An 18,662-nucleotide genomic window follows, 5' to 3' on the forward strand; every position below is an offset into this window, starting at 1 on the left:
TAGTTAGTGGGCTGCTAAGCTGGACTGGGTATTTCCTCTTTGATCACCATGTAGTAATTGTTGTCTGGAGATTATTTTTCTTGGTAAACCTTACATCAAGTAAATATCTTCCAGATTTAAATATGGTATTCTACCATTGTACTCAGCATCGAATAGACCAATTACAGAACTCAATAACCCCTTTGGGACGTACTTCACCAGACCAACAAAGTGGCTCACAGACATACAATCCCTAAACTTCCAGAAAAGATTGGAATCACTGTCCCTCTTTTATGTGTCTCATAGGCTTCTCAGGGAATCTGTATGCCTTGCCTTATGAGTAATCAGGTACCCAGGTAGTACAGGATTGTGTGTACCTTCACAGATCAAGCAATCCCACAAATAACAGAATAAGGGATCAAAACCTGCTTTAGTAGGCCAGTAACACAAGGTGGAGAGGCAAATTCATTACCCAGTGTCTCTCTCACCACTGGGATAGAATCCACCTGCAGATAAAGCAGTGTGAGACACTATTTTCTGTCATACAGGACATGATAATTGGATAGCTTTTCATAAACTCACTCCAGGCTTGTCTGACCTAGCCATCCTTCTTAATCGAGATACAGTTATTGTTGGGAAATGGCAAGTCATAAGGGCAGCAAGACTCAGCAGCCTCCAGCTTTCAGTGATTTCTATGAATGGTAAAGGGTCATCTTTATGTCATCACATAGTCATTATAAAGATGTTATTTGTTACCTGCAGTGCGTGTGTGTGTGTGTGTGTGTGTGTGTGTGTGTGTGTGTGTGTGTGTGTGTGTGTGTATTTAGTGTATGTATATATAAGTATGTCTTCTAAACTTAATATGCAGAAACATTCATGTATATTACATTGATTTCTGCACTCTGAAGCTTACTTTCACTTAAAAAAACATCAAAATGCACATCTCAAAAAAAAGGAAGTGAATGCACCCTTTTTGTTATTGCTCAACTAGGAAAAAAATAATGATACCTTCAAAAACAATTTATTTGAATTGTAGTACTGTTAGGGAAATAAGTTTGGTAAATGAATGTGTAGGTTTGGGATGGGAATCAGTACAGAGCTAGGGATGGCACACATAAGTAACAACAGACAGGATTTTCATACCAGTCCCCCCAGCTTTTGTAGATTTTATGACTGAAAGCTAAATATTTCCAAAAGGACAGTGCATCACTCAGGAATGCTGCTTCTAAATGTGCCATAACTGGGTAATTCCTCAATCAGCTGCATTTGCAGGTATAGTAGTTCTGACCATTAAAGAGTACAGATTTCTGACCATCATGGACTACAAACATGGAGCAAATGCTGTACTGGTTATTAATTGAAAACATGCATAACTTTTTCTCATACTTCATCAATCTAAGTGGCTCCCCTATTTTCCTAAGGATTCTGTCAAGTCATGTCTGGGAGTTGTGGGGAGCTGCACTCCTGCACCCTGACAGAAATATAAGAATCATACTGGTTTATACCATCTGTGAGTAATGGGACCCAAGTTAGAAGAGTTGCAATCTTGACTGTTCTAACAGTGTACTAGCAATTGTGCTGATTGCATTGAATGTATCCTTGGTCACTACAAGAAACCATTGCTGTAAATGTCATGTCTGTATATGTAGTTCTAGCTGTGAAGCTTAACCTGATATGCTATAATGGAAATGGTGTTAGGGTAGTTGACAAAAAATGTAACAAGAGGTACCCAAGCGACCCCCTTAGTTCTGTATTACAATTAGAACTGTGCACAATGCCTTTTGAGGTGCAAGAGGAGCACAGAACATGGATCTCAGATGTCCACACTACAGCACTGTAGTACAGCTCTAGCACTATGATTTCCTTTCTACCTCTCTATAGGGCATTGTATGGAGACAGATATCTAATTACTATTCATGTATGTCATTCTGGATTGTTTAGGTCAGTAAAATGTAAGTTGTTGCATGTTATTTTCTATACAACAGTTAGCAGGCTGAGGAGTTTGTGAGCTAAACATTCCTTCCACATAGTGTAGTAACTTATAATGGACTCATACCTTAGACTGATAAGTAACCATGTTTTATAAAGCTGAAGGCACTAGACAAGGGCTGAGCTTGCAGGGCACACTAGAGGTCGTCTGTTGAAAATTATGTTTAGACTTCAGGAACTTTAAACAGTTTCCCTTTAATGGAACTGATATGTCTTTAGTAATGCAGTTACTTCCAAGATTATTTTATGAAAAAAGATAAGGCACTGTTCCTTATCTGAAGACTTTTAGCACAGAACCATTTATTGTGGTTATATTGTACAGGTCTGCCACAATTTTACCATGTACCACTGCTTACCTAGGCCAGGCATTTCTAATTAAAAGTCAAGAAGATAATCTGACACATTCCTTGTCATGAAAATATAGTTGTTACTTTCTCAGTCATAAAATGCTGACCTTGATCATCAGAGTGATTTTGTAAGGACTGAATGTCACTTATTTCATAATATTGTGTAGCAAAGACAACAAATCCCTAACGCCCGCTATTCCAAAAATACACCTATAGATGTCCTTTAAACCTTCACATACTTTTAACTTCTCTTAAAGTCCACAAAATCTTTCAAAAATTGTTTACACATTCAATCCCATCTCTCAAATACTTATCTAAGAGGGATCATCAGATCACTTCACCATGCTGTAGTATACCTCCCCCTCTATCATCTGTAGAAAATTAAAAAAATCTTATACAGAGCATTATCTCTGCCACAACAAACATTAGCAATCTCATATCATTCTGTAACTTCAATCTGCACCTGTTCAGCCCCTTCCATAACAACATCACAAACCTTCTAACTGATTTCACCCTAGACAACTAGTACAACAACCTACCTGTCCCATCCTCAAAACCAGCAACTACTCCTTACTACACTAATTACTGACAATTCTTCACTAATCTCCAGTACTATCTATCCAGAATCTCTCAGTAACCACTAAACAATTAACTTTTTTGCTATCTCATGCACAAAAACATCCCATCAAAATGAGTGAAATTTACAACCAAATCCAATTCCAGCATCAATAAACTCAAAACTATCCTCTACACTCTTGGCTGGACCAACATTCTAAACTCTACTGAAGTCAGCCTTACTGCAGAATCATTCAATAAAATCCTCAAAAATATGCAACATAAATGCTTTTCATTAATACCCAGTTTACTACAGAAAAAAAAGCATGTCTTAATAAGCAGGGAACAGAAATCATCATTAAAACTAAGAGATTAAGCATGACATACATGGAAAGTTAAATTGACTCCAATAAAATGTAGCACTTTATCCAACTGAGAAACCTGTCAAAACAAGTTATAAAAACATGAAAGCCATCTTGCAAAAATCAAAACAAATTTTCCTCATGAATCTGCGATATAGCTCTGGAAAGATGTCAACCAGTCATCAGGAAGGAACACTGCAACTATAGCTATGGTCTCTCCCTCTAATTTTCTCTCAGAATATATCAACCTCCTTACAGATGGTTCTACCACTGCAAATACATCCAATATTAGTAAACCACTGCATATTGTTATATTCTTATATTGTTATATTGATAGCCGTCCCCCCAGAGTCGGTGGCCTCCACCACTGGTTCATCTATCATTATAGTAACTTCATTTCAACAACTCTCCAGCACATATACCTTTGCCTAACACATACCACTATGCCAAATATCTGAAAAATTACCATTGCAAACCCGTGTCTTAAACAGCCCAACCCACTGTAGTCTCTCACTGCTGCCCAATCCCATTTTCCTTAGCACAGGGAATATTCTAGAAAATTCCTTCCACTCTTAGATTACACACTCCATTTTTTAACCCTCATTTCTCTATAATCAGGGTGTTTTTGGTCTGTATAACTGTCAATGACTACTGTATTTTATATTCCTACCTCTTCAGGCAATTTCTGATAGCAATGCAGCATCATTTCAGCCTAATTGTGTATGCTGTGAGATACTCAATGTGCGTGTGTATGTGTGTGTATGCATGTCTGTGTGTGTGGGCATGTAATCAAATGTTTATTCTCCTATCTTATTAGTAGGTTGTTCCAGCTTAAACTGCCCTTTTTTGCAGAAATGTATCCTTTTGAATCCTGAGAACTGTGCAGAGTGTCATATTAATTTATTGTTCTAGCTGTTATTGTAGGGTGATGCTAGCATCTACCACACTCTTTTTCAACACATTTTTGCAAAATTGGCAACATGATACTAATGTATATCAAAGTATACACAAAGTACAAATAAATGAACATTCTTACAAAATACATCCCAACTTTTGCTATGGACACAAACAAATAGTACTTGGCTCCCCACCTCCAAAACAACAGGAAAATTACAGTTTGTACAATCCAAGGAATAACACATAATTCACTTGTTATAAATGCTTTCCACACAATTTTCCTCAAAATGTGTATACATTTACAACACAAAAATCAACTGTATGTGATCTCTAGGCACCTCTCCCTTTGACCACCACTCCACTTGCACTGTCTATGGCCCATCTCAGAAGCATAACACCCCTGTGCCATTGACAGTTTAATACTTTACATTGCCGTGGAATAAGATAGAAAAGACTGTAAGTTAACCATTTTTAACAATAACACGTGTAATGACAGTTAATAAGGCTGTCATGTAGCAAATGTAAACATAGTGTAGGCACTACCTCAGTATTTGTTGCTAATGGGTTGCAAGTGAGCATGATTAGTGGGAGGGAGAAGGAATACACAAAAATTCAAACTCCTTACCTGCAGTGGGTTTATCAGCCAGGATATACTTACAAAGTGCAGAAGTAATTGCAGCAAGCTTTGAAATGGAAGTGAACAGCCCACATTTCTCATATTCAGTGTACTAATAGCCGAGTCTCCTTCCTTTAATAAAAACTGTATTTTACTGTCATGTAATATTGGCAAACATTTTAAGGACAATGGTACAAAATGCTCTATAGACTGGATATCTGAGCACAGAGCACAGATACGAGAAGAATGAACACAATATAAAGAGAAGACAAAGCTGCACTGGTGCAAACAATACCCATTAATGGTTGTGTGATCATTCATTGCACTAAAATGTAAGCAACATTAAAAAGTGTTATATGTGTTTTTAATATTGTGATAGGAATGGGACTTACTTATATTCACAATAATTTTCATTCCTGCTGTAAAGCTGTTTCTGTGGCAAAGAGAGATAAGATACACCTACTGTGCCTTGTAGGTTCAGTAGTCTGACAGTTCAAATCCACAGTTGTGTAGAAACTTGCCAAGTGTATTTTGTAGTTCTTTTTTTTTTTTTTTTTTTTTTTTTTTATAATATTAATATTTCTGTGACATGGCTGAACACAAACACAGAGAAATAGATAAATACAATAAATTTAATGTTAACTTACTTATATGATAAAGACTGCATAAATTACAATTGTGAATCAAGTGTTTGTGTAGCAGACCTGGTAATACTGATGGACCAAAGAGTATATAGTATCTATAGATCACTGCTAAGTTCCCCATTTATTTTTTAATGCTGAAACCTAATAAACACTTGTTACCAATGTAGTGCATGTATCTGATGTTACAATTTTCATTCGTTCTTCAATGAATGGGTCTCAGATCTGAGCCTAGGATCTGACTCAGCAACTTTTCTCTTAATTCTAGGAACTGACTGTCAAGCTCCTCCCTTTAACCATACTGCCCTCAACCACGGTATTACCCCAGATCTTCTTTACAACTGTAACGATTCAGTCGGGATTGCATTCTCTTGAGCGCAACAGTTTTGCATTTTTTGGGAACAGTGAGCCAAAAGGGCAAAAACTTTGGAGTTTAACTTAATTTTCCTTATTTAGGTTCATAGGTATGTACTAGGCTATCTGCCCAAAAGCATTTAAAAGCCTAGCCAGAATGTGTTGGTTTTCGCCGCCACCTTAGATTAGTTCCCTGTGCCTCTGTCCAGCAGAGCCAATGAAGTGATCCCCGGGGTAAACTTATTGTTTCCCATCCACTCGTCAAGGTTTCTCTTGAAGAGTGTTAGTGAGGAGCTCTGCCTAATGTAGATTGGAATCTTGTTCCAGAGCATGGGAAGTCTCTGGGACAGGATTCTATCCCTCCAGCACATCTTATTTATTGTTGTGGTGAGGTTTAGATCCCTAGAGTATGTGGCTCGAGGGGATATGGTTTTCTTTAGGTGGAGCATGCCCATCAATTCTGGGTTGGACATGGCCTTGTATGTCAGGCAGAGATCACCTATGAATAGGTGGTATGCAACCGAGTACAGCTGGAGTTTCTTCAGTCAAGCTGCATAGGGTATCTGTTTGAAGCCAATGATCCTCTTGGTGAGGTACTTCTGTGGTCTTTCCAGCTGTTGCAGGTGTCTTGTAAGGTACATCCCAAATGAGGTGTTGTACTCTATGATGGGTCTGATGAGTGATGCATAGAGGGGCACAATGACCTCTTTTGATATGGATGCAAACCCTTTTGTGATTAGTTGGGCCACATAGAAGGATTTTTTAACCACTTTGGCAATGTGATTATCAAAGGAGAGGTTACTATCTACTTGGGTTCTCAGATCCCTTATTACGTCTTCCGCATTTAGGGGGTTACCACCTATGTGGTAGTTTGTGGGTACTTTGTTTTTTACAAAGGGGATGACTATGCACTTTTTTGGCATTTAGCTAGAGGCCATGGTTTTGACACCAGGTATTTGTCTCAGTGAGACCCTTTTGGAGGATGTCTCTGTCAGCAGGAGAGTCAATTATAGCCCCTAGTTTGCAGTCATCTGTGAACTTGGTCAGCCATAGTAATCCTATGCTTGCCTGTACCTCTGAGAAGTATATGCCGAACAGAAGGGGTCCTAGGACTGAGCCCTGGGAAATGCCACTTGTAACCAGTTTAGAGTCAGACCTAGCTCCTGCAACTCTTACCATGTGGGTTCTGTCCGTGAAACAGGTGGAAACCCATCACATGATGTAGGGGTTTATGTTCAGGCTGGTGAGCGGATAATACCAGAATGGGGAATGGTGTCAAAGGCCTTTGTGAGGTCTAGGTAGGCTGTGTGGACCACCTTTCCCTTGTCTATAGCCTTGGTAACTGTCTCAAAGAAGTCCACCAGGTTTAGGAGGCATGATCTGCCCTTAACAAATCCGAACTGGGTAGGGTCCAGTGTTTGGAGGTTCCCAATGTCTCTGTTAATGAGATCCATGATGATGTGCTCCATAGTCTTGCAGACCAAGCTAGTCAGGCTTATAGGGCAATAGTTCCCGGGGTCTGTTGTGACTCCACCTTTGTGGAGTGGATTAACCATTGCTGTGCACTACTCTATGGGCATGCAGCCTGTGGAGAGGCTGAGTTTGAAAAGTGTGTTTAGGTGAGGGGTTAGTTAATCTTTGAGCTCATGTAGGACACAGCCTGGGACACTATCTGGTCCCACTGATGCTGTGTTTTTGCCTTTGGAGAGGGCTGTTTTAACCTGAGCGTCTGTGATTTCAGGGGCACTACATTCTTCTGGTATGGTTATAGGCCCTTTTGGGGGTGAGAGGGGGGTGAAGTTTGCACTAAACCTGTCTGCCAGGATGTTGGCGATATTTATCTTTCTTATGGCATCTTCTCTTCACCACTAAGCTAGTTTTATCTTTCTATGACTTTTTTACCATTCTTTGGTATTTTTCATTACTATAGCTAGTTAATTTTCCATTTTCCTGTACTTTCTCTTTAAGGTAGTAATATTATCACTGTTGGTATAACTTTTTCCTTGCAGCATCCTATAAAATTCAGGTTTACAATAACTCCCTACTGTGGTGGACTTAATTTGAAAATATTTGTCAGTTATATCCCTTTATCCTTCCTCTCCCAAAGGCCAAGTTAACCTTGGACACGTCACAACTGGGGTGGGGGCATTTCTTGGCAAGTGGTGTCCAGAAGAGACCAAACTGCATATAAATGTCTTTGAGATAAGAGTGGTCTTTTTAGCATTGTAGGCCTTTCAAAACTCTCTTCCTCTGTGGACAATTGCTATCTAAAAGGACAATATGCCAGTAGTTTGGTATTTAAACAAACAAGGGGAACCAGATCTTGCCTCCTTTGCCAAGAAGCAATGAGAGTTTGACATTGGGCAATCTCCTGCAACCACTTTCTTGTATCGATTTACATATCGGGGAAATGCAGCATTCTAGCAGACAAGCACAGCAGAACTTCCCTGATGCCTCATGAGTGATCTGTCAATCAATCAGTGGCAAACATGAGTTCCACAAATAGGGTCAGCCTTGCTGCAATCTATTCACCTCCCCTCTCAACAACAGATGCAGTAGATTCTTTGGCCTAATTCCCCCTCATAGACAATCACCAAGAGATGTTTTAGTCCACATTTGGCCATCTAGTCTTATTTATGCTTATCCTCCCCTGCCTCTAATCCCCAAATTCCTTCAGAAAGCACTCCAGTTGAAGAGCAAAGTAATCCTCATTATCCCCTTTTGGCCTCGGCAAGTGTAGTTCCCCATTCCTTGTGTCACATTTACTATGCTCTCCTTAGACACTGCAATAAGTACTGAGTTCTATAGCTAGTATACTTCATTAGGTAGGGGTTCAAATCTTTCTGCAGTCAATTGGTTTGCTTGTGTGTGCAGTCAGAACAGTATAATGGTGTACCCTATAGTCCCTTAGAGCACAAATATTTTGACAGTTGTACATGCCTCCACATCCATTTCATGCATGCCTCCCAACATCTTCTCTTAAACATCCAATGATGATGTTGTCATCCACTATAAATTGTCAAGTAGCATTACAAAAGTCAGACCTTTGGTGTGGTGCTTGTGTTAAGTACTAAGTTTTCTAGCTAACGTACATAGGCAGGGATTCTAATCTCACTGTGGTCAATTGTTGTCTATGTGTTTGTGTGTGTAGTGAGAAGAGTATAACTGTGTATCCCACAGTCCCATGGATTGCACATATTTAGACAGTTGTACCTGCCTAAACATTCATTTCATACAGGCCTCCCAACATCTTCTCTCAAATATCCAGTGATGATATCATCCACTATAAATTATCCAGCAGCACTGTAAAAAGTCAGACTTATGTTGCAATGTTTGCATTAAGTACTGAACGTTATAAATAGGTGGGGGTTCTATTGCACTGAGGTCAATTGGTGTGTGTGTCTGTGCTCATTTGGTTGACATTCAAGTGACTGTTTTACAGCAGCATGTGAGACACTGATATTATCATCTTCTTCTCACCAGACACATCTGACGTCATCTGCTATAAAGTGGTGTTGGCCACAATAAAAGCTAGACTTCTGCTGTGATGCTTAAGTTAGCTACTGTGCTTTGTAAATATTTAGGTATGGGTTCTATTTTCACTGAGGTCAATTGGTGTGTGTGTGTGTGTGTGTGTGTGTGTGTGTGTGTGTGTGTGTGTGTGTGTGTGTGTACGTGCATGCATGTGTGTGCACGTGCTCACTTGGTTGGCATTCAAGAAACCATTTTACACCATGTGAGACACTGCTACTACCATCTTCTTCTCTCCAGACAATGCTGATGTCATCTGCTATAAAGTGTTGTCAGACTCTATAAAAGTGTGACTTGTGCTGTGGTACTTGCATTAAGTTCTGGGCTTTGTAAATAGTTAGGTAAAGGTTCTATTCTCACTGTGATCAATTAGTGTGTGTGTATCTGTATTCACTTGGTTGGCATTCAAGAGACCATTTTACACCAGCATGTGAGACACTGATATTACCATCCTCTTCTCATCAAACACTACTGATGTCATCTGCTATAAAGTGTTGTCAGACAATATGAAATAAAGACTTGTGCTGTGGCACTTGTACTATGTAGTGTGCTCTGTAATTAATGAAATAGGGGTTCCATTCTTACTGTAATAAATTGGTTTGTGTGTACATTTGCTAATCAGTATGTTGACAATTTTACAATGGCATGTGAATCCTTCGCTATGATAGGCACTCCTCAGTACATTTTCTTGTGACATACACTGATGAAGTCTTCCTGTATAACATGAAATCTGACAGTATTTAAGGCAAACTTATGCTACAGCAGTAGCATTAAATACTGTGTTCTCAAGCTTCTTTACTAAGATATATAGAGGTTCTAATTTGACAACAGGCAACCTGAGTGTGTATATATACAAATGTTTGATCTAATTGTACTGTATTATTATTATTATTATTATTACTTGTGGAGTTTTGTATTATTATTATTATTATTATTATTATTATTATTATTATTATTATTATTATTAGTTGTGGAGCTTTTCTCTCTGGGTCTCCGAAGAAAATGGGCTCATGGCCCAGTCAGACACTACCCAGTTAACAAATGTCAATAAATAATAAATAGATAAATATCTTCAAATATTACTTTGCACAATTTTGCACACTGATGTGACTCCACATCTATGTCAGACATTCCTACCAACATGTTCTTCTCAGCATGCATTAAAGAAACAGAATCCTTCCATGAGCCTCTGCAAGCCATCTCCAGACCACTGCATGTATGATTGCTAATTATTTCATGGTGTGGTGCACATGACTCATATGGACAGTGGCAGTATGTAACAAAATCCAAGAAATACATACATATGGACAATAGTCTTAACTATCTTCCATCATTTAGATAAAGAAAGTTTTTTTTTTAATGGTACAATAATGGCTAGGATTTTATGTGATGTTAGCTGTTACCTTAATAATGTCCTATTGCCCTATGAATATTTGACATGTCAATGTTGCTGTCATTGACATCTGCTATGTTGAGGTGTGGATGTACATTATGCCTGCAAGAGGGTATTACTTCTGTGATATGAGATAATGTATTGTTGGTCATTGCTGCCATTTCATTACATGCTAACAGCTGTAGTAATATGCCTCCTGAGAACTGCTGACATGGTATGCTATAGTTTTATGCATATTGTAGGCTTATTAGGACATGTGTTGTTGTAGTGGGGTAGAGCAACCTTCTACACATATCACATTCTACCATCATAATGACACTTACAGTATGGCACAGGTGTGCATGTATCTGCATACCATCATCAAATGCTCTGTGACAGATAGTATGAATTCATATTGATTACATGGTAACATAAGTCGTGTTTCATACACATGTTGTTATGCTGTGATATACACAATGTTTTGCATGTTTGGATTCAATTGCAACCTTGTGGAATTCATTGTATGTGCAATTGTGTTGCTATTCACAGGAATTATTGTGGTGGTAAGCAGCACCATTGTGTGACTATTAATAGTTATATCAGGAAATGTTCTGCATAAACCACATACAACCAGTCTGTAATGTGTCCTTATATGGTATCAATCCACTCAAACACAGCTTTCCCATTAAACACACATAGGGATATGTTGTGCAATTGATGTAAGTATGTGACATTGGTACAGTTGTATGGCAGAGTGAATTGTACCAGTGTGCAGACTGTAATGAATGACCAAAGTTGTATTTGGAGGTCTTTTTCACATATCATTTATTCAAAAAAATGTGAAGTGTTAAGGGTAATACACAACTAAGCACAGATCTGTGCATGGATGCCACCAGACATACCCAACCAGAGAAAATAGACAATCCGCTAGCTAACAGTTTGTCTCACACGTCACCACCTTGTTGCCACTGGCCATCAGCCAATGTATACATAGAAACATTACTTAGTTTTTACTTTCAGGAGAGCAGCTCATTTGTGTGCTCTCTATGGTTAATAACACAAAATCAATGGGCCCTGACAACATCACAAGTTGCCTATAGCATGACATAAAATCTGACCTATCAGACAGAGTTGGATTCGTACTTCAGCACAACCTCCAGACAGCCTATGTTCCCATAGGAGGGTGTACAGCAATATGCATCCTTCTAACTTGGGGGGAACATCACTTGATGCATTGTGTTAGAGACCCATTACGACTCTCCTCATCTGTAAAGTAGGCCATTGATTTATCAAGGACCTTCTCTAAAAGGACATAGGTAATATCTTGACTGTATAGTAAACCCATGTTTGGTTTGTTAAGGCTACATAATGTCTGTTACATGTGTTCAATGACTCAAGATTTTCACCAAGGGCATGCATGATGACAATACTGTCATCCTTCATAACTTGACCTGTCCAAAGCACTTGATACAAATCCAAAGTCAGGTATTACAGATAAACGTTCTCAAGTGGCCATAAACACCTATGTCATCAAGTGAGTAGACAACTGGATCACATACATGACAGATAGATATGTTGCAGTATGTGAAGTCACCTCTATCTAGAGTCCAGTGACAAGGTCAATACCTCAGGGCTGTGTGCTAGCCCCTTTCCTGTTCCTTATTTCGGTATCAAATGTCAAAAAATACTTACACATCATTTGTTTAACCAGCTTTGTGGAGGACTGCAAATTGAAGACAGTCATTGATTCCAAGTGAGGTATTGGTATAATGCAGACAGTATCAGCACACACAAAAGATTGCTTTCACAGCCATGGAGACAGAGTAGAAGAAAAATGATATGGGTATTAATTCCATTATGAAAACAAATACATAAGCTAATCAAGCTAATCACAATATAGAAGACACATCCCTATGAGCAGACCAAGTAGTATGTGACCTGTGTACTCAGGAAGATGGTATGTGGAACGTCCACCATCATGTGCCCACAGTGGTGACTACTCCCTTGTATGTAGCACAACTCCTGAGTATATGTGGGACATCCACATCGCCATGCATTATAGTTCCATTGTTCTCAGCCCTCATCACATCAATAATTGAGTACAATGCACCCTTTTGCATGTAGCCCCAGGGATGAGTTACTCAAGTGAACCACTTTTGCCACAGTGTGCTCACACACATCTTATCAGCCACACCTAAGTATGCTTTTTGGTGCATAACTATTAGGGGGTGATGGTGCAGAACTCCCTTCAAAGTGATATACAAAATGCATGCATGGTACTTGTTTCTGTGATGCACACAGTAAATACAGAGCTGATTGATACTGACAATACTGATTGCATAGTTTATATTTGGGGAAGTGTGGATTGCAGCATGTATATGCCATGAAAACCTGTCAACTAGCCAGGATTGCTTGTAATTCCCAGTACAGTTGTAACAGTGTCCCTCCTAACAACTCTGACAGATGTTTATTTTTGAGGAAAGTGTGCTTGATCCGCTCATAGATTACTGACAAATCATGACAGTTGTACAAGTGTCTGTTATCCTTCTGCTGCTAGCAAAAACATAGGATGCAACAAAAAATTCACAATTTGATTATACAGTGCAAACAGTATTGAAAAACAGAGAATTAATTTATCATCAGTTGAAATTCTACACCATTAGTTCCCCTCTTAAAACGCCTTAAGTATACATAAGTAGACCTTTACAGGTTGCAACCTACCTTGTAATCCTAGAAAAATCAGCTTTTATCCAAGTCATTGAAACAAATGGCAGACCTCCTCATTTTGAGACAGAGCTTGACAAAACATTAGATGCTCTGACCACAACCTCCATGAAAGTATTATATCTGCCAACACCCTTGGCATTTCTAGTCTCCTGTCATGATGTTGGAATTCATGGAAGATACACTATCTTAGATTCATACATACTCATGAGAGGTAGGAAAGATGTAGACTATAGCTTCAGGACTGTATTGTCTCTATCATTCAGCATTTGTTAGAAACTTGTTTCCTTCCATGACAGCTGACTGATTCATAATTTCAAACTAAGCTTTTCTGTATTCCAGCCATACGTGACTGCTAGAAGTCTCTGTACTATCCAGCTGTGTTAGTAAGCAGCCGCTATATAAATAAATAACAGCCTCATTACTACTGTCCTCCTTTTCGATATTCACTTCCCCCTCTACCACACTTCTTTCAACCAATGAACAGCCTGAAGCATTCCTTAGTGGAAGTATTAGGAAACATTTATTCATGTGTCAACATGTTTATAGATAAATACATTCACATATAACAGAAAATGCTACAGATACCATATCAGATACAAAGCAATCACAGCTATCTACATACATATACAGAACAGTCTCCTCCCATTTTCTGTCATAACCATTATAAAGGGGGATTTCAAGTGTTTCTGGGTCAAATTACCCTTAGTCTTTATGAATATCAGCATGAGTCTTCTCTAGTAATAGATTCTGCCTAGGGGCCCATACCAGTCGATGATAACAATCAAATAAAACAGTATTTTAGACAGCAGAATGGTGAATCCTGAAGCTAGAGACCCTTGAAAGACCAAACAGTTTTCTGAATTAACTGGTAGCACAAAAGATAAAGCCAGTTCATGATGTTTTATTAGTGTTAGTTATGAATTTGTTGACTAGGCAAGATTTGTGGTAAATCTCATGTGTATTTCAGCCATGACAGTATTTATGGGGACATGTGTTAGTACATTAGGAATATGGACATTTTAGAGAAGCTGGTTATATCAGTATGCTTTTTTTTTTCAACGTGGAAGGAAACCTGTGCAGGTAAAAGAAGAAAACTAGGATCCGGACAGTAACAGCTCTCAGACTTATCCCCCTTATTCCTGAGTTGTGAGGAAGGCAGCTAACCACAGAGCGACAGTGCTGTAAACATGCAGTGCATTTCATTTATTAAAATAACCTTAGAAGTTATACATCACTTACGGATTACTAAACATTAACTGGTTTAAATGTATGGTTCAATGTAACTGTGAATTGGCAAGCTTTAATCCTGCAAAATGAGATATTCTAGTTATCTACTACATACAGCTTTGAGTAGTAAACCTAAACTGAACCTCTTACAAAGAAAGGGTATGATAGCTTTAGATAATTTAGAGTTATGTGGTAATAATGTTTATACTAATCATTTTTAAAACTAGAAACACTAGCATTTTGTATATTGTACAGCAAGACCATTTACAATCTGTAGTCTAAACTCTTTTCTAAACTTTCTGTAATCAGTTTATCAGCACCAGCTAAGGATCTCTCTCTCTCTCTTTCATAATCTATCCCTGTTCTTACCCTCTGTTTATTAGTTCAGCAGGAGGGGAAATTTCAACCATTAGCAACAATTTATGCCATTTGTAGAAGAGTCTTTAATAAAATCTTGTCCAACAAATACCAGTTCTTGTACTCTTGCTTGAAAATTCAGCATTATAACAATGTAATTATAGATTAAAACTTAATACATTCAGTAAGTCCATTTTCCATATCTCACCTCGGTCACCTAACAGGCTCTAAAAGGCATTGGAAATGCAATTTACCACTAATATTATCATTAAGCATATGCTAATCATTGGGATTTAGGAACTTCATTGTAAGATTTAATGAGGTGATTGATAAGTTTACCTTGGATCAAGAGAAATAGTCTAAATTGAAGTTCAGAAGTGCTGGCATGTGTTCAATTATTAAAATATTTTCCCCAAGAAATTTTTACCTATTCAATAATTTATTTTCTGAATTAATAATGTATTCTCTGACTTCTCACAATCTCACTTTCAAAACTCTGTACTCTAATTAAATCATTTATATGGAATAATAAGACCCTTTAGATTAGATGTCATAAAATGAATATCCGTACATAGCTGGAAAAACCAAAGCATGTAATTTCAGGAAGTAGCATTCAGTACCACAAATTATAAAATTATTTAGAATTGGCAATTATTCTGATGTAGATTCAGAATGGGTCACGTTATGGGTGATAATTAAAGTGATGGCAGCTTGGCATTATTCTGCTATATCAACATGTACACACACGTGCTGTGTGATATCTGTCCATCACAAGATGTACTATACAGAATCTCCTCCTGTGGAATAAAAGAAAATGATGCATAGCTGGGCAAATAGATCACATGTTTCTAAATGTATTGCTGTATTCCTGTGTGTGTTGTATTTCAGAATGGTATTTTGTCCATACAGGGTAAACACTTTTAAGAGTAAAAAAATTCTGTTAATATTTCAAAATATAAATCTAGATTTAAAATGTGATCAACATATAAATAAAAACATTAAATTGAAGCATTGAAGCATCTTAATTAAAGAAAAAGAAATACATAAATAAATGTCACCCCCCCCCTCACACACACACACACACACACACGCAGATATTGTTGCAGATACAAAGCAATCGCAATTATGTACATGTGCAGAACAGCCTCCTCCTACTCTTTCTGACATAACGTGCACACACACACACACACACACACACACACACACACACACACACACGTGTGTGTGTGTGTGTGTGTGTGTGTGTGTGTGTCTATGTCCAAAGGTAAAATAGATTCTGAGCAGAGAATGCTAAATAAAGCAAGTTAACAGTGTTAAAAGTAATTCATATGAGAAGAAATATAGACTGTGGTGAATAAGGGTTGTGACCTGCAGTGGCACAATACAAAGAAATTCAATATTTTCCAGCAGTCAGTCAGTCCAAAGCTGACATTTACTGGCAATTTTTTAAAAGAAATGGAAAATCTGTGCCTCTGGTTATAATGTAATAGTGAATCTGACATGGACATAGTGTGTAGGAGAGTGAGACTGTGCATTAAAGTTTAAGATGCAATAGGAATATTTTTTATTAGGCAAATTTGAATCTGGGATGAGCACTAATAGTAGATTATATGACACATCCATTATTTTGGCTTGTGAGAATAATTGTTAAAGTAAAAGTCACTTCCAGTACTATGATTTGTCACTACTACCTCATTTTGGGAATGGTGGATAAGTAGAATGTCTACTGAGGAATCTTTATTAAATTATTCAAGATTTGTGAAGGGTCACAATAAACTGTCATTCTATTAACATACATCATCTATGAAAGCTTAATTGTAATTTTGAATGTTTACATGCAGTACCTTCTCTGATCATGACCAAGAAACATACAGATGCATCCTTTTTTTTTTAAATACAACTCACTTTTATTGACTTTACGCTGACATTAGCACTTTCTCATTACATAACTAACAAAGTATACAAGTATATTTATTGGTCATCAGCAATTACATTAGATGGATGTAGCATATAAATCCTAATCCTCAAACTTGCTCCTTGTTCATAGGTTCATAGGTTGGTACTAGGCTATCAGCCCTAGGGCCTATACAAGCCTAGCCATGAAACTTGTTAAAGAACAATCATGAAAGTACTGTGGTGGTGCTTCTTATTCATGTCTTATAAAGGCCACTCTAGTTGCATAATTTTCATATGTCTATAGGTTTATATAGAACATAACTGGCAACTGGCCCAGTAAACTGTAACTGCTTAGTTAATGGAATTCTCAGTACTTGCATCCCTTAACCATAATGGACAAAAAGAGAAGACCAAGCGAGAAATGTTATGCATGTAATGCATTCGTATCAAAATAAATTAAAATAAAATATTGCAGATCCCCATCTACTCACTGTTTTTCAAGAAAGCTATTGAGTTTCTTTGTTAAATTTGGAAAAGAAGCTTATTCCATACAAAGGATTCTCTAGGACAGATACTGATTTCACTGACAAGTTCTGCTTACATTGCAAAATATATTTAGATTTCTTAGAGCAAGTGTTTATGATGCGTCTACTGTTTCAAACATGTCAGAGATTATGCAGGACAAAGACATTTGCTGTCTTGTAGGTTAGGCAGAGGTCAGTATGTGGAAGTCTGTAGGAGACACAGTACAGAGATAGATCTTACAGTCATTCTATGTAGCTTAAGGAACTCATACCTGAGATTTTAGTTATAAGGATGTCTTTTCACATCTGAAGCTGAAGATAATATTAAACTTCTACTTTAATTATACTTCCATGGAATTAAATTTTCACACAATCTATCTATGATATTTTTTTTTTGTCTATTCTCAGGGTCCCATTTCTTTACTATGTAGCAAGCATGCCTCTTCACAAAACTTATATATCAGCTTCATCTTGACCAAATCTAATTTTTATGATCCCGTTTTCTAGTCTGGATTGCTGCGTATCTTATAATTAAATGATTATAATAACTCGTGTGCTCTCTATCCCATATTTAAATAAGACATAATCATCCATCTCAGCTAGATTCAAGTACCCTGAATTAATATCATTCATTTTTTGTAATCCTTGACAATTCATTTGGTGCTTCCTATAAACTTTCTAATATACCCACATTCACTTATAAGGCAACCCAATGCTTGGTCTGTTAACATGTGACAGCTTACATTTGAACTTAATAGTCTCCTTCATTTCTCCCAAGCAAGTATGACTGCTGCCTGTGAGTATGCAGTAGCAGAAATCATGGCAGCATCAAGTGGAGGCTGTAGGCAGGGACCTCATCTGTCATGACTACAGAGGGAATTACTGGCCCTGTTTGCCTTCTCTTAGATTATAGATAGATGATCCTTAAGATCACTGCTGTGTTTTGGGAAAGATGTTCATCTCTCACCATGCAGAAAAATGTGTTGGACACTAGTGTGTGAAGCCGGGGTCTTGATTAGTGTAATGTACTCAAACACTGAAAAAAGTAGTAAACTTAGTAAACTAAGGGTAAACTTGTTTATCTTTAGTCATAAAGATGATTTTGTAAATTAAGTCTACATTCCATCATGAAGGACTCAATGACAATGGCAATTACTGAATAAATGTTTTCTGAAAATGAAGGGCAATTATGTAAAACATGGCAAAGGCAAGACTCTAGGTAGAAATATAATCTAAATGTATAACAGTTGACAAATTCTGAAATACAGTAAAGCATTTTTATAACTTC

Source organism: Protopterus annectens, chromosome 4.part0 (genome assembly GCF_019279795.1).
Source record: "Protopterus annectens isolate FY-2018-M chromosome 4.part0, PAN1.0, whole genome shotgun sequence".
Lineage (NCBI taxonomy): Eukaryota > Metazoa > Chordata > Ceratodontiformes > Protopteridae > Protopterus > Protopterus annectens.